The sequence below is a fragment of the Callithrix jacchus genome, chromosome 15, assembly GCF_049354715.1.
Source record: "Callithrix jacchus isolate 240 chromosome 15, calJac240_pri, whole genome shotgun sequence".
Lineage (NCBI taxonomy): Eukaryota > Metazoa > Chordata > Mammalia > Primates > Cebidae > Callithrix > Callithrix jacchus.
In genome coordinates this window covers 88,278,095-88,302,944 of record NC_133516.1, presented here as the reverse complement: position 1 = coordinate 88,302,944, position 24,850 = coordinate 88,278,095, and the positions used below count along the sequence as shown (strand labels likewise).

At 38.5% G+C, this 24,850-nt stretch overlaps 1 protein-coding gene across 50 annotated transcripts in view; it reads right to left on the bottom strand.

Annotated features, from left to right (window-relative positions):
* ZBTB20 (zinc finger and BTB domain containing 20) overlaps positions 1-24,850 on the bottom strand; it is an 829,160-nt gene that overhangs the window by 105,867 nt on the left and 698,443 nt on the right. For 25 of the 50 annotated variants that reach the window (XM_078352092.1, XM_078352083.1, XM_078352089.1 and 22 more), the window contains one exon: positions 6,766-6,816. The exons of the other annotated variants lie outside the window; for them this stretch is intronic. The gene's annotated coding sequence lies outside the window, so the exon portion shown is untranslated. The remainder of the gene's footprint in view (positions 1-6,765; positions 6,817-24,850) is intronic. 50 annotated transcript variants of the gene reach the window in all.

Genomic DNA, 24,850 nt, shown 5'->3' with positions numbered 1-24,850 from the left:
AAAAAAGTATTGGTTTAGTAATCAAAGGTAGGTCCCAATGGACTTCTCCTTGTAAACTTAAAAAAAGCAACAGACTTACCTAGATAGAGGTACAAAGCAACATGAAAACTCTCATTACCTGAGTGATCTAGAAGAAAATCTGACTTGATAAATATCCTGGGAGCATTGTTTTCATCTCAACTAGATTTACTGCATAGCTATTAGCAGCTCTAAAGATAGATACTGGGAAGCCCAGGAGAGCTGGGGGTAAGGCGTATGGGCCACAAGGAGGAAATAAAGACAATTGCCTACTTAGCACCACGGACAGAGCTGTCAGCAGAAAGAAACATCCTTGGAGTTATCCTTGTGTTAAAGAAACACAAAGTGTTGCATTTTAAAGATGCTTCTTATCCCCATTATGACTGGCAGTCTTGGTTGGAATTATGTTCCACTGCTTCCCTGTAGGGCACCCATTGGAGCTGAATGAATAAAAAGGTGTCTTGCTCACCTATGCACATATAAGAAAGAGAGGTTGATAGAGGAGAATGAGGTCTCCTTCATCTTTGTCTGTCACTTCTCGGGTTTTTGAAAAATCATTGCACTCTGAAGAATACTATCGAGTCTTCCCATGTCAAAACAAGTCTCTAGCATTTCAGCCTTAGGGTCTCTAGGGCACAGGAATTGCTCTGGGGCACAACTAGGGAAAGAATGAGTAAAGACAACTCTAAAAGGAGGTAAAACACCTTCTATTCCATCTCGTGTTATAGAAGATTGCAAATTGGACCCTCTTCTTCCTCTCAGTTCTGGCCTTTTTGGGGTAATAGTCACTATTAGAGTATATGACTGAATAACAGATTTTGGAAAATTAGAGCTATCTCTCTTGCACTTGAGCAGTGAGTGGGTCTCTTTTCCTGTCCTGCTGAAGTCAGACATAGACAACTGTAGAGAACCAGTTTGAGGAAAGAAAGGCTCCCAGCACAAATTATTTGGCATTAAACCATACTATCATTTGCTAAAGACTTGGTGTCAAAGCTTTTCTCATTTGATTATTAATAAGAAGCTTATATTTTTAAAAAAACTTGATTACCAGAGAACTTCTGGGTTTTGGCTTAATTAATTCTTACGGTTTTTCCTATCTCTTGTTTCTTGGGCCTTTATGTCCACAAGAAAATCTAGAGAGTTGAAATTTACTTTTCACCAGCTCACTACGCATGTTCACCAAATGGTAAAGTTCTCACTTTAAAGCCCAGCAAGACAAGATGAGCTCTGTCTGCCCAGCAGCCTTTCAGAGGCATTAAGGGTAAGAGAGAAGGTAAGTAATTCACTATGCGTCCCCATTTCTATAATGGGGAAGGACGTCTTGATACATTTACAATACTCCTCTGGGGATATTTCATCAGTTATACCTAAACTCTAATGGACAATAATTGATTTGAACTTTCCACTTAGCACAGAGCTGTAAACAACTTCACTGCAGACGGCAGCAATGAGCCGACGTTTTGTAAAGTGGAGAGAGATTCAGAAAACTTTTGTACTGGGTCATGTCGTAGCCTAACAGCTTTTGAATCTAGGGAAGAAACAGTTTGTCCTCCTGGTTTTAATAGCTGGGCTAATCGAGTTTCAAGCCTGCAGTAGGTATAGGTTATCATTTGAAGGCATTCCATTTAAACTCCTCACTATTATTAAGGGTTTATAACCTAGCCATAAAAATGTACTCCTGATTTAGACATACATCAGGACACATTCAAAAACATAACTTTCTGAATGTTAATTTCCTGGTGAAGGAAAAAATAAGACATTAAAGTTATTTTAAGACTACAGATTTTTTTTTTTAACTCTCTGTGGGTGGTGAGCCTTTCAGGGAAAATATTCCCTCTCCTCCAATGTCCCTCATCTGGTTGACATCACCCCGTCTCTCCCTCTCCCTCCGCCACCTCACTTTGTTTCTGGCCATCTTAGTGCAGTCTCCCATGGAATGGCCGCAAAGACTAATCTGCTACAAGGCATGAACCAAGCACAAGTATCGCTCTGTTCCATGACTTTCTTTTGTAGCCTCCCTCCAGCCCAGTTGAACATACAAGTAGATGACGTTTAGAGGAATTGTTACACTATTTAAATCAGCTCTTCTGTCTGACTCAGGCATGATGGAGGGTAACAATGAAGAGACGTGAAAGACCAGCTACATCTTATGTAGACCACTACATCGTCTGCTCAGGCTGTGGCTTTCCTATTTTGTTCCACATTCCTGGAATTCTCACAATGGGATTCAAAGCTCACCTAGAAGCTGCTCTTAGAAAACAAAGGACAGAGGCCCCTTTAGAGTTGTTGCTGCCACTTCTCTGGTGTGAAAGATCTACAAACTTTGTGGCTGTGAAGTTGGACTTTATGAACACACAGCAAGAAAGTATATTTTATGACTATATTGCAACTGGACATTAGCCACCTTACATGCATTTGACATGGAATATGAATTTTCCCTCAATTCAGCTGATGAGATGGTAAGAACAAAGGCATACCATTGTCAGAAAATAGATTTATCCTTCACCCCCAATTGTAATTCCCTTTCTAGAGATCCACAGAAAAAATGGGATACAATCAGACATTTTGTAAGATGTTGTCCAGATTCTGAAATGCATTAAAATCAAGCTGAACATAACTTGTTCCACTTGGTCCTGAAAATAACATTCTGTAACTTCTAGACATCAAACTGAGTCTGGTTTTGATGTGACCACTGATTATTTAGGTAACACTCAGCAAGGTACTGAATCTTACAGAGCCTCAGTTTTTCCATTTCTCATTTGAGGAGAATGACACCTGTGCGTTCTTATTTACTGATTGATGAGATCAATGAAATATCATAAGATACTGAAAAAAATAGTGATATATATATATATTTTGGGTCAGTCACCTTTACCTTTATGGCAGCATGACCAACGATTGGCAAAATAGTCAAAGTGTACTTCACCCCTCCTGGGTAGAAGGCAACAGGGAAAGGGCATTTTCCATCATTTGGCTCTGAGGGCCTAGCTCTACCCATGTTCTTCTCCAGGCAAGCCCTTTTCTCCCATATTCAAAGGGAAACATTTTAATATTTAGCCTTTAAATTAAATCTGGCATTCTCAAATTTGGTTTAATCAATGTCTAAAATTTACTGAGCTTTCAGCTGAGCCACTAAGGATCTCTTTCAGAGTCAAGCTTCCCTGGAACACTCTTTAACCACAAAATTTTGTACAATGGTGTCTAGTGAGCTCAAGTGATTTTCTCGCTGATCAACAGTTTAACAATTACTAGTCTGTAAGGTATTTATACTAGAGAATGTCACTCTGGTGTGTGAGGCTCAGCTCTCAAAGACTTAACTAAGCATAAAATGTGCTTTACAAATAAATGCTTACAAAAGTTAACAAAGAAATGGATGACTTATATTCATCCTGTCTTATATCAGCCTTGGAATCCAAAGTTCCATACTTAATGGAAATGAGAAAAGCTTAGCAAGGGTTCAGAGCAAAGGCCAAAGAACCTTTCTTCCTTGTTTGCCCAAAATATTACGAGATAATTTGATAATAGTTCATCAGTAAGATGATGTGTTAATAAATCTTCCTTATCTGTAACTCAGATTAAACATTTTAAAAGGGGGCTTAAGAAGTATGAGGAATTGAGTTTAGTTATACAATTCTTACGTACTCCAGGAGATGTTAAATCCTCACTTGAAATATTCTGATGCCCCACTCTAAGTTTTGTGAAATACATTTGATCCCCATTTGTCTGTGACAATTCAGTTAACATGCTACTAGAAGGCAGGACAGGTGAACCAGAAGAGTTCTAGGCTTTGCTTTTCCATAAAAGTTAAAAACAAACTGTAAAGCTTATCTTGAAATAGTCTTTCACAAAAAGTATATGTATGATACAATGACTGAGACATCCCACATGCCAAGTTGACTACTGTCATAGGGAACAATCTCATGTGAACAGTTTGATCCCATTATTGATTAGTCTGTATCAATGCTTGACAGAGGTCAAGGAAGCAAATGTAACACCTATAAAACAAATGAGTGATTTCCTTGTTTGCTTTTGAAAATGCCACTTACTGCTTTTTTTCTTTACAGTAGTTAGCTGTACACGGTCATATTATAATTGTCATATAACAACCTTAATTCAGAGGCACATCTTTTGAAACAATGTATTATTCAGCAACTTTGGGTAAACATGCAATTTAGGAGTGGAAAAGATGCACACAGAGACAAGTAATCACAGATACAAAGCATGGTGAATTTCTGTGCCATGCACTTCACACCCCAACTCATCTCGCAGGGAAACTAGAGAAGGGGCAGAACCATTTCTATTATGATAATTCACAAAGAGAGGCCATATAGATATGCATGCAAAGTTTCTCCCCACCTCTCCATTTACATGCCAGGATTTCAACTCTGCGACACTGAGTCCCTTCATTTAGCCAATTAGTCCTTCCAGCTTCATGTAATGCACGCCAAAAAGAAGGAGAAATAGAAGTGCTGACGTTCACTGCTTTGAAAGTTGCTATTCTAATGCCAAAGCTGCCTCTTGAGTAATTTCCAGAATGTATTAACATGGGAGCAAAGCGCTGTTCCTAAAGACAGGGATCACATTATGCAGGGGAGCCCCGTTCAACATGTCACAATTGCACAGAGCCCCCATCCCCTGAACGATCTTACAGTTGTAGTTAGCATGGGCTCAAGTTTATGGTCTTTGCTTAGGTCAAATTTAGGAGGTCTTCCTAAAGAAAAGAAGCCAATTAAAAAATATCTAGTAAGCAAGGCATGGCACATCTTCTGGACTATGGCATTGACCAACTCCTTTTACTGTCATTCTGAGTAAAGCTGGTCAAGATGCAAAGCAAACCAACCTTTCATTTTAGGACAGAGTAAAGGATTCTTCAGTTTCTGTCTTTTTTTTAATCGATTAAGTCTAAGTTTAATTTTAATTATTTTAATTTGGCAGACACCCCTGGAATTTTCCCTGCATATAAAGGACCAAGTCAAAAACCATTACATAATTGTGTAGCCATATATCTGAATGCCCTCTTATGTATGTGATTCTGATATTTAGCAGCTAATAAAGTGTTGCTCTGAAATTCACAAAACCTTTAATTCTTCAGCTGACCACCCTGTCCACAGCTGAAGCAGTGGCAGAGATTTTAATATCACCTTCTTCCTTACTCTTGGCAATGGATTTACATAAGCCAGTTTGTGTCAGCATGCCCCTCTACAAATTTAGCTATTCTGTACTTAACTTATGACATTTGCAAGAGTTGATTGGACGAGTTCCCCACTGAGGCAGCAGAGCAGAGGTGAAGGGGCACTTGAAGTCCTATTTTTTTACAGGTTGGTTCTTCTTCCTTGGACCATATCTGTCTTCTAGGTCTCCTTTTCCCAATACACAAAATTTGGATATTGGCTGAGACAATCCTGCAAAGTTCCTTCTAGCCGTTTTTTGTTTTTTGCTTTTTTTAATCCTAAAAAGCTTAAAATGACTTCTTTCTCTGTGTTTGGCTTCTGTAATTTATAATCTTGGCTCAGTCTTCTCCTTTCATTTATTTCCTCAATATTTCCTTTTGTTTCTCCTAAATATGCTGTCCCTCAAAGAATCATCTGAAGGCCATAGTTTTTTCTTCTGATACCCATGCATCTGAGGGGCTGATGCACTCATCCATCTTTTCTCATAACCTACCTCTTTTAGTTAGGGTTAACTTAGATAACACTTTCTCTTCAGATATCTCTAATTAGATGGCTGCTAGCTCCTCAAAATCCATATAATAAAAAGCATTCTCTTTTTCCTTTTAAATCATTCTGCTATACAAATTCTATACAACCACAGTCCCACACATCCAATGGCCCAATCTTCTGCTAAACATTCATATTTTAATATATTGCTTCTCATATATAGCCACTTATCAAATCTAGAAATTTTCTTACAATGACGTTAACTCAAATACATCTTTTTTTACTAATATTCTTGGCCAGCTCCTAATCACATTGTACCTAGGATATGAAAACTGCCTCCTCACTCCAAACATATTCTCAGTGGTTTGACTGTCGCAGTCCCCTCTTTAGTCCTCCAGTGGATTTCAGATCAATTGTGAATTCTAGACTCCCAGCACTGCAAGCTTCCTGTAGGTTTGCTTGTCTAACTTGTCAGCGCCTAGTGCCACTAAGGCTCACCTTAATCCACAAAGCAAGTCGCTTTTGTCTTCTGGCTTCTTTCCACTGAGAATACACCCTCTCCATCTCTGAACTTTTTCCACATAAGCCTGCATCTATGGAATAATCCCTCATGCACTGAAGAACATCTTTCCTTCATTCAAATGATAACTTAAACCTCACTTATGCCAGAGAGATTTCCAAGATGATTACCAGACAAATGTTAACCCTCTAAAACAAGGTAAGAACCACTCCACCCACCTTTCCACACATTTCAGAAAAAATATTGTATTTTAAATTGTATATTGTAGTTGTTTATAAACAATTGTATTTTAAATTGTATATTGTAGTTGTTTATAAACTGTTTTGATGGCAGAGAAAATATGGTATTTAACACAGTTTGATTATTTATTGTCTTGCAACTTTTAAGTCTTGATTTCAAATTGGTATGAAAAACAAACATTAAAAAAGTCCTTTTTTGTTACTTTAAGATATATAAAGCCATTTAGGTCTCATGCTTTTTGAGAACTGTCAACTGCTATGCACATGATAGGTATCACTAAACACTTGTTGAATTGCATAGAGGAGGAACCATCTTAAACAGTTTACTCACAGAGGAGGAAGGAATCAGAAGACTATTGACATAAATATTCCACAGCAACATCTGAATGTAATAAAAAAATACGAAAATTAGTTTCCCAAATTTCTCTCACTCTCCTGATTGTTTAATATTATATTGATAAAACTGTATCTTTAAAAACAGCTTTGATTTTAAAACACTAAATTTACACACCAAGAATTAGACACTAGCAAAGTCTCACAGTCTGATTTATTTCTCTGTAATATATCTGTCTTGAGAACATCAGCAGGAATACACCAAAGAAATATGTCCCTCACGGGATCAACTATATAAAAAGACAGAACACATCATCAGCACAAAAATCATTATCCATCTAATTTCTCCCATTCTAGATGGCTCCGGTGAGCCCCTCGATCATTACTGACTAGGGTTAAGATAGAGCTTAATGGATTAATTAAGCCAAAGCAGGACTGCATTGCAGACCGAAGAGGAGAAGGTCCTGACAGAGGAGGCAACAACTCTGTTCCTCTTTTATTCAAATGTGCAAGATTTTCCCACCTCCAAGTGCTACACATTTATACTGTAAATAGTCTCCAAAAATAAGATTTGGTGTCTGGGTCTTCCCCTCAGCACTCATCAACACCTAATACTTGGGTGTTAATCAAAATTTATTGTGTAAGAAATTAAACGTTAAAACTTTATTTTTCTTCAGGAACTTGAAGAGTAATTGTTACAGAGGTAAAGCAATAGAGGCAGAGTGCTGGTTTTGGCAATCAAGGAGCACCGACTAAGGGAGAAGTTATTGTTTGAATGTCAGTGTTACTCTGGGAGAGGGCCAAGGACACAGAATATTCACAGAGAGCTGAAAGGAAGAGGTGCCCACAGCCATAATGTCATGGGGGTGAGGGAGGGGCACGCCCAAAGGCAGTTGTCGTAATGGAAACCTTGAGATTTGTTCATTTAAAGGGGATTTTGAAATTCAAATGTAAAAAGGGAACAAGATAATCCAAAAGGCACAATTTGAGGCCTCTTTCTTCCTGTAAAAGGAAGAGAAAATAAAAGAGAGAATCCCCTTTCCCCCAACAGAAAAAGAGAGAATCCTCTTCCCCCCTTCCCTATACCATACTGGCAGTCTACTCTCACTTTTATGAACCAAATCAACATATTAATGACATAAAAACCACTTTCACAATGGGGTCAATCAGACTCTATCAGACACAACATCAAATATGCAGGTATTAAAAGAAAAAAATGCAAACTACCAAGAAACACTCCAGTCCGGAAATGGTAAGGCTGATGGAAGCAGACTATGCCATTAACATCAAGCACACCAGAAAAGCATCTATGGAGCTAGACTGGGAGGGACAGGCCTCATCTGCACTAAAGAGGAAGTGCCCTGAAGGTGCCCAGAAGTGGGGAACTGGGTCGATTTCAGTCTTTTTCTTTTTTTGGGTAGGTGGGGGAATGACAGAAACCAGGCAAGCTCCTCTGGAGGTCTGGCTGTCCCCACCATGTTGAGTCCCAGTGTTAAAGTAATAGAAATGAAAAGACACCTATCTCAGTGGTTTCCCTGAAGAGTTTTAAAAGCAAGTACAAATCCCCAGCCCCCTGGTAGAATCACAAATTATTTCTTTTGTGATTCTTGCATTGGGGAAAAAAACTTGGGCTAAGTTCAAACAATAGGATACCTCTCAAAAAGATATGTGATGTCTCACAAGAGAGAAAGAATAGAATTTGGGAGTGTGAAATGTTTCTTACCTTAGAGATCTTTTAGTCATTTTGTAAATGAGAAAAGTGAGGACTTGCCAATGGCCATAGAGGCTAATTGTGTGGTTGGCAATTCTAGCAGTAATGAATCTACAGGTATATTTTAGGCGCTCAGGGATCCAGTGGATTTCGAGTCTTTCAAGGTATTTTGTTTAAATAATTATACATATATGTATAGACACACAAAAAGGATACAGGGAGGGAGACAGAACTATAGATACAGATGAGTATGTATAAAATACATTGCTGGGTAGTAAAAATAGGACCCTGTGCAGTAGCATTTTCACTATCATGGTCAAGAAGCCATTGACTAGATTCATTTGTTCAGTGAATGAACATTTACTGAACTCTATGTGCAAATATTATAAAAGTAAAAAATGTCACATTAGACATAGTTTGTGCTGTTTCAAAAGAGTTAAAAATATAGTTGTTTTACGTCTACAGTACAACCTCTTAAATAAGTAGTCAAACTAATTCCCATTGGATTAATACAAATCACAATCATTAATTTTGAATCTTCAGAGAAGGCATAAACCTTGCATTATATTTTAGTTTGGCACTGAAAATAATCTGGAATGTTTCTGGCACCCCACATCTGAAGATTGGATTTCAGCTGTCCTGTGCATTTGGGTTTTTTTTCCCTTTAGAATCCATCCTAAATTCAATGTCCTAACAGAGTGGCTCAGAAACAGAGCTCTCTAGGCCTTGCTGCTTTCCTTCTGCCCAGTCTCTGAGAGGGTACTGAGGTCGAAGATGGGGATGAAACCAGGAATAAGGCAGAGAACCTTGCTAAGTCATGCTTCTTTCAGATCCAACACACTTGTAGTTGGCCCCCTGGCCCTCTGTATCCATGGGTTCTATATCTGCAAATTGAAAATATTTGGGAAAAAACCCCTCCAATAAAAAATAATGACACAACAATGAAAAACAACACAAACAGAAAACAATGCAGTATAATAGCTATTTACATAGACTTGACATTGCATTAGGTATTATAAGTAATTTAGAGATGATTTAAAGTACATGGAAGGATGTGTATGGATTACATGCAAGTACTATCCCATTTTATATTAGGGGCTTGAGCATTTGCTGATTTCGATATCTGTGGGGTGGGGTGGGGAAGGGTGGGATGGGGAATCCTGGAACCAAGCCCCTGCTGATTGGATATCAAGGGATGACTGTACTTAATCTCCAAGTCATTTCCCTTACAGTTGTATTTTAGTATATGGTAAAGCACAATGATTTCCTTTGAGATGAACAAAAATTGAGTAGCTAAAACCTAATGAACACAATTAGTTCAAGCAATCTGGTTATGGAGAAAAATCACTAATAGTAATAGCTTAAGACCAAAGAAGTGATCATATTACCCAAGCATTTCTCTTAAAAAGAAGAACGGAGAAAAATAGCATGTGAGTGCCTCCCACATTTCAGTACTACACTAGTTTCTTTACAGAAATCATCTCATTTAATGCTAATAAACATCCTCCAGAGCAGAGATTATGCTTCCATTTCTTCTGGTAAAGAAACTGAGGCCTAGCAAGAGTGTATTTTGACCAGACACACAAAGCTAGAGAATAATTTATGGCACCCATATTTGAATTCCATGTTGTCTATCTACAAAGCCTAAAAGCCTGCTAAAAGAGAAACCCAAAGACGAAACAACAATGAATGCCACTGGCAATCTTTTTAATGAATATCTACTATATGGTGCTAAGTTATGTGCAGAATCAATTCAAATACAAACACACATTTTCTGCCACCTTGATGTTTAAGTATACGAGTATGAGCAAACTAACATTGGATCCACCAAATAGAATATTAGTGTAGAAAATTCATATGACTCATGTATTTCTTAAAAAATTTTAGAAGACCATTTACCTGATGTTGCAAAGTTATCATGCAATTAATGCTAAAAACATACAAAAATACCCCCTTAACTCTTTCAATGCCAGGAAAATATCATGCACTATGCCCACAAAAACCTGGCCTAATTGCCAGTGGATAGGGTTTTATCCTTAAAAATATTTGAAGGTGCGCACATAGTTTGCTTCATTTCAACTCCAGGGTTGGCATTCTCACTGCCTCTACTTACCTTGTTTTCTCTAAAGTGTGGAAAGGAAAACAAGTGAATTTTTCTTTCATATATGAAGGTCTAGATGTGGGGAAAGCTGTTTAAGTGAAAACATGGAGTTTCTCTCCTTGTGGCAAGCTGGAGCATTTGGAGAGTCCCCTCCTCCCTGTGCCCCTTCATCCACACAAACACACATCCAGTTCACGTTCCTCGGCTAGTTTCACAAGGGAAAGGAAAAGAAAAGGAAAAACAGAAAAAGCAGGAAGAAGTATAGAAGAAAAAGAGGGAGGAAACATAGGAAGAGGGTCTAAGGAAGTAGTATAGTTCTCCAGAGTGCTCCAGAAAGTGAGACGATGCAAAGAGTGAGCTTCAAGAGCAAGACACCTCCCAGCTCTCCACGGATGGTTCTCTCCATCAGCTCTAGAACTAAAGCCCTCAGTAGGCAGGATGGTGCTAAAAGAAGAAAAACTCTGGATGGGGATCAGAGACGGATACTGCAGAGCTTTCTAGCCTCTTCTACATTATGTATAAAAACAATTATTCAAGAAATAGTGTAATTTTCCAGAGCATTTTCAAATGTAAGAAAAAGGTGCATTCTAAGATTAAATGTACTATGATGATTAATTATTCATTATGTTAAAGTTATTTATTATTTATAATTATTTTCTGTCTACAACATTATAGTCTTCCACTGACACTTGATAATCAAGAGTTGACAAAATACCATTTGAACTGCTTTGCTAAAGAACAAAAAAGAGGGATTAAGGTGGACAGGAAGTGTCGGCAATAAAAGGCACATGACTGATATCCCAATATTAATGACAAAAATATCTACAGTGAGATCCTAACGTTCTGGGTATTTGTCTAATTTTTCCCACAGCAAGAACCAAGGGTAAAAACATCATTGATGGCTACTGCAGTAGGTCAAATGCTGGGATTCCAAAGATTTGTCCATGTTGGAAATAGCATTCACAGTAGCTTTCCAGTCAAGTGGCACAAAAGAGTGAAAGGGTAGAAAAGAAAACATTGGCACCAAAAATCTCTAGTCATCTTTTACCACCTTGACGTGGGTTAGCTGAAGGCCATGAAGAATAACGAATGTGTAGTTGTCTCTTTCTTATACAGACAGCAGAGAGAGGAGGGGGAAAACCACACACTTCTATTTTGCTAATGTAAAAGTCCCAGTGGAAACATTAGCACTCAAAGACATTAATGTGGATTTGGGACACTCCCTGAAGGATTTTGATTCCATTAGAAAAAAAAAAAAGAGACGGTGACAGATATAATCCTGCTTTGATATGTTTAATGCCATTTAAAGAGAAACTGTACCCATTTACCTCAGGCCAGGACACTACGAGTTCAAAAAGTGAAATATCATTTCTCAGTGCAAAGAAAAAGCTTGGAAAATATTATGTGAAAATTAATTTGGCATGCTTCTTTGAAATTTTAGATTTCTGGGATGAGCAAATGGGTACAGTTTTCTTTTAACTGTTTTTGAACACCATGTGTTGAGAAGAAAACAACAGAATGGCAATTGCTCATCCAAAATGCTAACTTGTGGCATGGCACAGTCAAGATGGCCTGCCACAGCCAAAAAGCAGGTGTGTGCTATGCCTCTCACTTCAGTAGCATGCACGCCACATGTCCCTGCATTCGGCAACCTCTTGCATTTGCTTTTGGAACCTTTCTGAGGGGGACAGTAAACATGACTCAACAGAACGTCTAGCTGAGGAGGGACTAGCTCTCCGAGTCTGCTGTGAGACAGACTTTGAGGAAGAACCAAAGGAAAACTGGAATATGCATTTATTCTGGAATTCTTTGCTATCACTTCCTGTGACCTAACACCAAGGTGACTAGTTTCAGATCATTTTGTGTGGATGAAATTTAGCATCTAATCAGGTTGAAGAGTAATGGTGAAGCTTTTGTGTGACTGGTGAGGATATATTAAATCAGCTACCTCATTTGGACTGAGGTCACAGTTAATGTAGCTGGTTCAGATCACATGAACCTAACCTAACAGTTTAGAGTAATAAACTCCTCACCCCTCAGGTCTGTGGATAAGCTTGAAATAGGGTGTACAAAACTATTTGGTGTGCTGGGATGCCAAAGCTTCTTCAATCTGACACTATGAATCTGATATTATATTTATTCTAGGAATTAAAATATTTTTACATAGATATAGATCCTTTTCAACTATATAACAGTCCTATGAGGAAGAGGAGGAGACAGAAAAAAAATTGATTTTCTTTCTGCCCTGTAAGGAGCCTGATAAAGAGACCAAATTAATAGTCATGACCACTTCTAAGCTCAATTCAGGAACCACTTGGAATGAAATCCCAGGATATCTGTGTTGTCGGAATAGACAAGGTCTGAAGATAAAGAAGTAAATGAGAATCAAAATTACTATTTTAAAAGACAGAAGTGGGACACCTCTACTTTATTCTATACTTTTAATTAATACATCTACAATACTTTATTAAAAACCTACTATGTGCAAATGTCAAGAGTGGGGAAGAATAAAACATCTACATAATGAACTGGAAAAAAATCCTGGCCGGGCGTGGTGGCTCACGCCTATAATCCCAGCACTTTGGGAGGCTGAGGCGGGTGGATCATGAGGTCAAGAGATCGAGACCATCCTGGTCAACAAGGTGAAACCCCGTCTCTACTAAAAATACAAAAATTAGGGCGCATGGTGCGCGCCTATAGTCCCAGCTACTTGGGAGGCTGAGGCAGGAGAATTGCTTGAATCCAGAGGGTGGAGGTTGTGGTGAGCCGAGATCGTGCCATTGCACTCCAGTCTGGGTAACAACAGCGAAACCCCATCTCAAAAAAAAAAAAAAAATCCTTAAGCTTTTCTGATGTAACTGAGTGATGCTCTGTGCTTCTGGGTAGAAATTTATGAATTCAGAAAAGGTAATTTCTTTCCAAAAAGTCACATGCCATTGTTAATTTCACTCATTAAAATCACAACATTTACTACTATATCTTTTATTTCTGGTGGTATATTCTAGGTGTTAAGGAGGATATAACTGTGTGTAAGTACAGTCTCTATATTTATTAAGCTTACTATGCAGTGGCAGGAGGAATGAGACATATAAACATGCTCTAGTATAAGACAGTATGTAATCAGTGCCACAGGAGACACAAATAGGTGCTTTAGCAGTTCAGAAGAAGCAAATCCTCCTGGCTATAGAACCACCCCTTTCTAGACATACTGCAATAACTCAATGCACAGAAAACTAAAATAACTCAATGCACAGAGAAAAAGGATCTGTACTAAATTTTAAGTCAACTTACAATCAATGTACATTAGGGGATTGGAGGGTTAGCTAGGAGTGAGGGGAGGGACGTGCACACTGTGTCCACAGCATCTCTCACACTGGGTTGTCTCATAATTAATGCTTACCAAAAACATGCATGGATAAAAGTGGAAGTCAACTGAATGACGGACCAGGTCAATGGGTCTGTGGTAGTTCAAGATATTTTAGATGATTATTAACACCCTGTTAGAAGTTGGCACTATAATAACATCATTGTCTTCCCATACCAGTGTGAAAAGTTCAGTCTTTTACCCATTCCAGAGTGATGGGAAGTACAATTCAGGGCTTCATCCTCCAAAATGAGGGAAATACTTGGCCTGTGCAAAATGCTCTTGGTATGGGTATCAAAATGTCTTTCAAAACAGCAACAAATAAATCTCCTGATAGTCCCTAAGGAGTATGAGTTGGAATCTATGTTCTCTAGCTGTTAACAGTGGAGTTGGGGAGGCAGATATGCTGGGATCTGTATAAGAAGAAAGTTCCCAGGGCCGTGGAAAATAGAATTTGAATGTCTCGGCTTCTAGGTCTGGGTTCTTCCTACAGAAACATCTTTTTCATTTTGTAGTCCTCTTGGACACTCTAGTCCTTTACTTTCTGAAAAGTAGCCTTCTGTAGTTGGGGTGTGTGTGTGTGTGTGTGTGTGTGTGTGTGTGTGTCTTAAGAGAGAGGATAACCTTACTGATGTGCTTTTGTAAAGAATTCAAGGTTGTCTGGATCCTCAAATAATGCAATTGAAAAAATACTGTTTCCTTGATTCAATGGTGCTTACATTTGGGCAATGTTTCCTTTTTCCATCCTCAAATACAGTATTTGAGACAACCTGCCCACAGTAAAAGGGTTTTAGAGCATCAAAAGTGTAGGTGAATCAAATCAGAGTTAATCTCTGTGAAAATGGAGACTTAGGCACAATGGAAAAAGTTTAGGAAAAAATCCAGGTGGGAGGCAATTCCATACAAAGGTGTCTGGCATCTCTCCCTGATTCTAAGTGAGGTGGAGAAGGACACGTAAGGAAGACAGATGGAGGGTTCTAGCTACTAATATGATCCCTTGTCTCACCACTGCTCATACAACTTGGGGCTGTGTCACTGGGGACTATTTGATTTATCACGTATCCCATGTGTCTTTTGGATGTATGATCCAGGAAGAGGCTAATAACTGCAAGTCTAAGCTCAACTGGGACAAAATGAGGTGGCAAACAGCTATTCATTCAAAGAAGACTGAGCAGATTAGTCTGTGCAGTATCCAGCAGTGTTTCCTTTTATTATCATATTAAAAGCTGTGCATTTTATTGGGAAAAAATTTTAAGAAAAGCCTTGCACATATTAGCAGCAAAAGGGAAGAAAACAGTGATCACTTGTGAACACCTGGTACACGTTCGGCACTGTTTTTCTTTATGCGTGGATTTCTGTGCATATATTATGTCATTTGATCTTTATGAATGGTTGATATTTTGCCCATTTTTTGTATGAGAATGCTAAGATTCAGAGAAGTTAGGTGAATGTCCTCTGGTCACACAGCTAGCAGGGACTAAGCTAGAATTCAAATTGGAGCAGGAGGACACAAAGCCTGTGCTCCTCACCATGCCTTGCCAGGCCAGACTTCATGTGCTTTTCATGGCATGAAATCAGTGTTGGGGGAATTCTGCCCAGCATCTCTGGTTAGCAGAGTGAATTGCTTTTATCATTTGCCAACATGTCACAGGAAAAAACAAAACAACAAAAAAAATTAAAACTCCTGGCTCTAGATTTCCTATCAACCTGAAGGTTGGCTTGGTTACATATTATTTGAATATCTGACAATCTTATAAAAAGTCTAACGAGAATAAAAAAATTCTTCATTTATGCTAGCTCCTATGTTAGTTAAAAATCTCCTATTCCTACATAACAATGTGCCTGGGGAACTCTCTCACTGCCAGAAACTCATCTGAAAAGGCTGAAAAGTCAGAATTTGGGGCCTATATACTGACTAATGTTACCAGCTGCGAGTCAGCTTGAACATCAGTAATATGATATTTCCCACTACAATTTGATTTGGTTAAAATGTGTTTGAAGTTTACCCTTTTATTAACTAGAATTACCACCTCCTGTAACTGGAGGGCCTCTGAGAACAGGCTGCTGGTGCAATCCAACTTCCCACCCGCCATCGGTGCATTTCCTGGCAACAAATACTATTAAATTGATAACTACAGAAATAGGTCAAAATGTCTTTTCAATAGTTGCTAATACTCCTCTAATGCTCCATAGCCTCCCTTTGATTCTTGTGCTAATATTTTTTTTCCTATGATTGCAGTAGCAACAACTGTTAGAGAAATGACCAGAAGAAGGAAAAGCTGGCTGGGGTGCATGGAGGTGCTCTTAGGAGTTCCCCCAACTATCAGACAGAACAGCTAGATCTCCCTAGAGGCCTGAGGGCCCCAAACTCAGCTCTGCTGTTGAGTTTGGTGACCTAGAAGAAAATCTGTGTCCTATCTGAGCCTCAATATTCTAAAAACAGAGGAGACTCAAGATGACTGATTATTCAAATTTGCAAAATGTCCAGAGTTCACAGGAGGTAGAAGCCCTGACTTACCACAAAACATTTGGGTTTTAAATTTGTTTATAGTACTGTTATAATGTTACTTGTCAGGGCCTGGCTATTCAAGATAGAAACTTATTTTCATATATAAAAAAAGTAATATTGTGTCATATTTTTGTAAGAGAGACCCTTTGCTATCATACTGGGTTTTATTCACTATGTAAACCTATATTCCCTCCCTCTCTTTCCCCCAGGAAGAAAGTTTGCGTTTCTGAGTTCACATCACATGTGTGACTAAAGATAATGCAAGGACAAGAGTTTGAGGCTGCAGTGAGCCATGGCTGTGGCATTATACTCCAGGCTGGGTGACTGAGTCAGACTCCAACTCTTAAAAAAAAAAAAAAGGGTGGGGTGGGTATAGCTACACTGGAAACATGGCTGATTCTGAGCCTGCAAGAAGAAAAGTCCCCTTGTTAAAAAAGGTTTCCCAACACTTCTGAGATGCAAACATGCCATAAAGGCGTTAGGCCATTCATGCCTTGATGCTGTAACCACTTCAGCTTCAAGAGAGTTATCTCAGTGCAAAGCAGCTTTGAACTGGAGCTGGAGGGAGGGATGGGGATAATTTTGGAAAAGGGAAGCTGAAGGAAGGAATCAGATTAACTAACACAAGGACCCTAGGCTCTGCTGGCAAAGGAGAAGATGAAGTGGGTAACAAGGACTGAAAAGAACCCAGTCTCTTTGTTTTTGGCCAGGGCCTTGTTTGTAGCTGGTGAACCACTAAAAATAATCCCTGGAGAGATGTCATGGTTTATCAAAAATGCCTTTGGCTCCATGGTTGTACTGTTGCTCAGTAGGAGGTCAGCAAACTACAGCCTACTTGGTTGAGGTGAGGGTAGCTTCATGTCCTATAATTTAAACTCACAAAGACTCTCTCCATCAGATCCCTCCTGCTTTCCTTCCTTTCCTAGAGGACAGAGAAAAAAAATGTGTGAAAGTTAGGGTGAGGAAGAAGGAGGAGGAAGAGATAAAAGAAGTTATCCCTTCCTCAGCTTCCAAGTGAGTTAGGCTTTGTGTTAGGTGAGCACCTCTCTAGATCCAACAGTCCTGAAGACATTGTTAGCAATAGGAAGTATTTTATAGGCTCGAAGAGGCTAACTAGAGCTCAAGGTGGCCAGTCAGGTTCCTTGTCACACAGCACTCTTTCCTCAGCTCCTACAACATATTTATTTATATACATATTTTTTTTGTTCTCCTCCTCCTTTAACTAATGGGTGCTTGAAAACAGGTTTAGGAGCCAGTCATGTGGAATTTACCTTTCAGGAATGTTGAAGACCCCTTGAGTTATCCAAAGCATACCTGACTAGGAGTCAGGAGGCCTATATTTTTTGGATTAATGCTTGGTTATAACAAACTGTCACTGTAGACAGGCCCATCCATCTCTGGGGTCTGTAATTCATACGCATCAATGTGGTGGCAGGTATTAGTGTGTATGTACACAACTCTGAAAGAATATTCTCCATAGATGCTATATGTAGACTGAAGAGAGGAACTGCCTCCTGCCAATGGCAGTTGTGTGTTGAGTAAGAAGAATAAAAGTACTGATCTGAGGTGAACTCAGAAGGGAAGATGAGGGGAAGGCCATAAAAGACAGAGCGAGCAGTGGCATTGGTGGGGGTCTGAGAGACGCAGGGCGAGGGCTGAGAGATCAGCTTGTTTTTAGCATACACGGATGCATTGGATCACATGATGGTTGGGAGGTACCTAGGCTAAGATAATCTTAATGTTAGGTGCTCACTTTATAATCTCAATTTAATGACTGAAGCCTATTTTAATGATCCAATAAAAGCGAAAACTTTGATACTCAAAGTTTTGATACAACTATTTGTAGTAATCAAAACAAATGATATAACTCACCACTATGATACAACTATTTCTCCTAAGTATTCACTTCTTGCCAAAAAAAAAAAATACTTGGCTGAGACAGTTACAGAGTTTCTGATTACAAAACAAGATCACCTTAATCATAATCATCTCAAGGGGCTTGGAGGAAAGAAGGAGAGATGAGTTCTTCTGAACCACATCACATTTTGTGGACAGAAATCTTCAAAGAGTTTAATGAGGAATTAACTTTTGAGGAATTGAAAAAGGGGATCATTTTCAGTAAGAGGAGACATGACCGATACCTTCAATTTGGTAAGCTAGGGAAAGATAAATTCTAAGCAAGACCAGCTCTATAACTTGTGGACCTCACAGCAAAATAAAACAATGTAGGGCTCCTTATTCAAAAATTGTTAAGAATTTCAGGACAGCAACAGTACGCTAAGCCAGACATAGGGCCCATCCAAACATAGGACCTTGAGCAACTGCACAGGTTGTACACCAGTGAAGCTGGCCCTAGTTCTAGTTGTAGTTTTTACCAAGGTATTCCAGTCCCAGACCTACCAAGACCCAAATGAAAAAGCACGTACCATGAGTCTCAAAACTCTCAGTTAACCCTGTCTCCCTACAGTAAGGACACAACTGAATTCTGCAACAAGGATCAGAAAATTCTGGGGTCTGCCAACATATTTGATAGATTGCAACTGCACTGGCTTCTGCGACATTTGTCACAGTCACTAATCCGTGCTTCTGTCACAACCTAAGGACGCCCAGGATATCAATGTCTGGGAATTGAAACATATTTTCTAAAAACACAAATTTATTTAAAAACAACAACCAAACAAGCAGAAGTCACTAAAGAGAAGCGGAGTCCCTTGGATGAAAGTCTGCTCTTAATGTGTTTCCGGCTTTACCTTGAGTAGGTCTTGGGGATATGCACACGGGTTCAGAAGTGCAGGTGAATTACCACAATAACTCTTTTCAGTTTGAGAAAAAAAATAGAGGAAACAGGAGAATCTGGTCATAGCCCAGCAGAAACTTACTGATTTCACTTACAGTATGCTTGCTCCTTTTCTTATTATGCTAAGTTGAAGCTATGACTTCACTCCCCATGGAAGCAAAGTTTCTCTTTCCTGGATGCTTAGAATGGGCCTGGGGAAAAGCTATTAGAGGGTAACATCATGTCTAAAAAATCACATTTATTTATCTTCACCTGCCCTGTTTATGACATGATCATTTCACTGAGGTCGGCATGAAGAAAGGGCTCTAAGGGGCTCAGACCAACATCAAAAGAAGACAGCAGTCCAGAGTGAAATGAATGTGGCCTCTTTTCCAATGATCTTAGGGACTTTAGATACACGTAGCCTACTTCTTGAGGGGACCAGTAGCTTGGGCAGATGCTTAGGATGTTTGCACAGGTTGAAGCTTATTCTTTATATATCTTTGTCCCATTAAAGAAAAATATCTAATATAGAGAACTAGGTTTACTCCTACAGCCAGAATTATACTTTGACACTAGACCAATTGCTATATTCTTGGTTTAGGATTTTAAAAAAGATATCTATTGGCAAAGCTAATCTTTTATTTGGCTTAATAGGTTTATACTGCTCTGAATAAGGCCATTAGGGTCCATAAGTAGATGGAAATGTGTTTGAATCTCTATAATCATGTTTGGAATTCAAAAGCCTTCCATTTCAGAGGTGACGTAGGCTCAGTCATCATTTTCAAGTGTTTTAACAAATGGTAATTAGCAAAGAAGGTCTTACTTTTTTTAAAAAAAGTGACTGACCTTCACAACAGATGCACACATAAAACTATGATTCATTTATTTTAAAATCATTCTCCCCTGCTGTAAATAGATAGCTATAATATATACATTAATATATGTGTGCACAATCAGCCTTAGCAATACTGCTGTGAAGTAGATGAGGATAGATGGTTTTCTATTTATTTGACAAATACACTATTACACAGATAGGTTAAGCTATTTGTCCTGTAAGGAAGGGTGGAGCTGGGGAAAAAAATCCTGCCACATCTGCTCTTACATTATACCACTTTGGAATTGGGTATCCTTTATTGTTTTTGAGTGCCTTGATCTAAATAATGGGTAATGTAATTTTCCTGAAAAAAAATTCACTATTTCTCTCATTCCCTCTTGTTTTCTTCTTCTCTCTGCTTCTCTGAGATTATTATAAACTATTGATAAATGTGGTTGCTCTAAATTTACACTTGTTTTTCATGGGCTTTGATGGGTTTCAGCTCCTACAGAGAGCAAAGGGGGGAAAACCCACTCATTTCTGAAAGGCAAAAGGATAGATAATGCTAGGACAGTTTATTTGAATTAATGTCACTATAAAGCTGATAATGGTAGGAGTGATGTCTTGGACCCTCCTCTCACAAGAGCTAGTCCAAAGGCTCTGAAGTGATACCATGGGCAGGAAGACCTTTTTGGGGGCAGAACCTGCTCATCAACAACCTGCTATTCTTCTTGTATTTCAGACAAAAGCCAGAGCTTTCTGCGCACCTTCCTGTTGAACTGCTTTAAGTTGGAACTATTCTCTCTATTAGAGCTGTCCTCTCTGAGTCCCTGACCTTAGATGGTCTTTCTCTATTTTGGCATATATTTACACATCACTTATGGTGACATGTTTGATAAATAATGGACCTCACTGTTTTCTGGCCAGAGAAAAACTATTTTGCTATTATTTTAACTCTTTATCATCTCTTTTTTTGATTATTTGTGTGACTAAAAAGATTTGTCGCCTCTTGTCATGCTTTTGGTTACTGTTTCCCAATGTTATCTGGTAAATGCTTAGAAAATACAATTTTATTTAAATAAATTTTAAACAAAACATAAATATGAAGAAGAACTAACAGAGACAAGCATATAATGAATTTTGAAGCTAAATGTAATAAATAGTTCTGAATTTTCTGCCACTCTGGCTCACTTATATCAAAATGTAACATTGCCAACAAATTAGTTATTCATGCTGTTTTTTAAAAATCAGGAGCAAAATTCTAAGTTTCATTTCTTCTGATAGGAGCTGTAACCCCTGCAGCAGGATAGCACTTAAGTAATGTTTGCTATGTGACACTGGCTTCGGTGATTTCTCCTAAAGGAAACTGCACTATCAAAACCTTCATCAAGGCTGCTTCTGTTTAAGACCCACTGCACTATGAATGTCCCTGTACGCATCAGAACCTTGGCTGGCTGTCATCCCATCAGGCTCCCCGTCTGCAGGTGCCACTCAGACATGTAAAGCGTGTGTTCGGGGACGATGCGCGGTAGAATGGGAAGGGATACAAAGCACTGTTGTACCACTACATTTATTGTAAGGAACTAGTTACGCAGCAACTGCTTTGCTCTTTTATATTCTAGGCAACACACTGGTGAATATAACTCATAATGAACATATTCAACATTTTTTCCATCAGTTCAATACATTATTCATAAATATTAGAGACGGAGAGACCTGGTAGATTACTCAGTCCAAAGCTCCTTTTTGTAACTCCCTTTCCCCTAACTCTGATGGTAGCTCAAAAAATCCAAACTAAAACAAAACCAAAAAAGAACACCAACAACAAAGCAAAATAAAGGAAACAAATAAAAAACAAATATACAAGGAAAGCAACAAATTTACAAATCTTATAAGTAAAGTGAAAAGCTCCAAAGCTGTGTTTGGTGGGGGTTGTTGGGGGCAGGATTTACACTGATGGAGCTCGCTGAAGACTAGGAGTATGGATGACTCTTTGCTATGAAGACAGCCAAGGGAGAGAAATGCGTTTCCCTCTCTGAGATAACAATACAAGGTAAAGCCCAAGAGGCAATACCAAGTTCTTAGCCAAGTGTTAACTATCTGTCTCTACAGCCTGTTGTGGCCTCAGGACCCAGGCACTCTTCTCTTCATTTAGAACTTGAGATACTAATGCTAATGATAAAAAGAAAATGTAAAAATGAATAGAGAGTGAAAACTACTAGAGAATGCTCCCTGGGATTATCTGTACTATCAAGATAGGAAAACTTTGCAGATGCTACTGTCTCTCTAGAGGAATAAATGCTTGCATTTTAATATTCTCAGCAGCTGGTTCCTGTTGAATGCCATCAGGATGATTCAGCCACCCACCAGGAACACCAGTAACAGCAAGTGCACACACAGAAATCTGCAAAACTTTCTTCTCTTGATGCCAACACCATTACTCTAGCAAAGTCAAAACCTTTATTGAATTACCAGTTCTACTAAATGTGACCTTGTTACCCTCACAAATACCAGCTCATTCTCAAAGAAATGAAACTTCTGGCTGATTAAAATGCAACATTCCTCCTGACTTGAGCACACCCTGCTGTCAGTCTCCCCTCTGCCATGTTCACGTGATCTACCTCTTTTTCATTTTCTTGCTATTCACCGAAACCTTGAAGGACTGGCAAGATCCATACACACTCAGAGTCCTCAGAGTCTACTTTGTATGTTGCTCTGCTAAACAGCTAAACCCATACATTTAATGCTATATCTCTACCCTTACATGTCTCAAGTTATTCTATGATTTCCATTTTTTAGACATTTTCTATTTCCACGGAATGTGTTTGTATGTCTGGAAAAACAGAAATGTGTATATGAACTGTACTTACCATTGACCTCATTAATATAGTATTACTATGCCATATTCAAGCTAGATAAAAATTCTGTAATTGCCCCCTTCTTCAAATTTAGACCAGATTAGACACTAAAGGGAAGAAAATGCCAAAGATGACAGCTAGCTATCAAAAAGATCTCACTGTCTCATTTTCAGGTCTCTAAAGTAAAATCTAAGGACATTCAACAGATTCAGGTGCTCTCAACAGCCATGAAAATATATGGCTGAAGAGGGAATCTATAAATGTAATGAATACACAATTGGCTTATAACAGATGCAACCAAAATTAAATTCAATATCTTGACCCGCTCTCCAAAGTGAAAGTTTCTAGTTTAGGCTACAGACAGAGTTATAACAAGCTCATTAATCACATGAACCAGAAATATAAGCTGACACTTCTGGGGATGCTGCAAAGAGCAATCTTAAGCAGTTGGGGGTCTGTGGGGAACCTGAAAAATCACGTGGCTCTGACAGTCCACAGCAAGCAACACTGTCGTATTTTACAATGTACATGGGTCAGGGACTGGCCATGACCACCATTATTTCAAACCTCCAGAACAGGATTTAAGGATCTTTTTAGGAAAGTAATAGGTCCAATATGGACTTTTATAAAAAGATTCAATATATTTTTATTAGGTTTCTATTATGTAAAAATCATTGTGTTCATTGCATGAGGAGATAATGAATTAACCTCAAGAAGCATATAAATGGGAAAGAACCAGAGGCAGGGGAATATTAATAAGTAATAGCAGTAACAATAACAACAATGATGAGTGATAACCTTGTGCTATTCATTGTGCTAAGCACTTTATATACTACACTTCATGGAATTCTTACAATATCTCAGATATCATGCATCTCCTTATAGATGTGAAAAGTGAAACCTAGTAAAATTAAGTACATTGCCCAAAAGTATGTAGACCTGCTCCTTACATTAAAAATAAATACATAAATGGCTAACATATAAAATGGAATATGACAAAGGTCATTAAAAGATACAAACTATTGCAGAAATAAAGGAGGCCGAATGTGCTTCTATTTGGAAATACTAGGGGAAAAGGAACACGGATGAGAAAATGTGGTGTATGCTTAGGAAACAAGGATTAGTCCAGTTTGTAATGTTCATAAACCTGTTGAATCATCAATGTCCAATTAGAACTCATACTTTGATAAGACAGTAAAATATACCAATCTGTACAGAAAGATTTCTAGGAAGAAATACTTCTTTCCAAAAGATTTTCTGACTATAATTTCTCAAAAGTTTTATTTTCTTCTTATTTATTTTTTGGTGGGAACAGGGGGAGAGAAAAAAGTGAGATACAAGGCTATGGAGGTCTGGGCAGCAATGTTAACTCCAGAGTCTCTAGGGAGTACATGCATCTGGGTGCATTTTCTTTCACTCCTCAGAATGGCTTATCCTCATCACATATATTTGTCCCTGCCACATCGGAGGTGAGGTTACTAGCATAGAAATAGGAACCCTGAGGGTCTGGTTTCTTTCACTTCTTCAAAGTGGGGTATCTTCTACTTTTTATTTTTATATATTAGTTTTAGTGGTCAGCCTTTTGGCAAAGGAGTAAAGCAAGAAAATGTGAGTTAGAAAACTTGAGTTCTGGTCTCAGTTTTGCCTTGCTCATGTTAATACATTTGATCTCTTCTCTGTGTTTAAGTTTTCTTATTGGGAGAATGAGTAATTTAAGCCTGAACATCATTTCTTAATCTACTGGACACCCCCCTCACCAATTCTTTTGATAAAAATAAAACCTTGCTTTAATGTACATCCTGCTACTCTTCCATATTTAAAATTACTGGTTCAGAGAATGCAATATATAGTAGCATTAGTCCAGACAATTTTATAGAGCTTTATTTTCTCTATTTTGTTCAACTTTTCTTTAAATTTTATTTTCCAAACATAAACCATTGTAATATG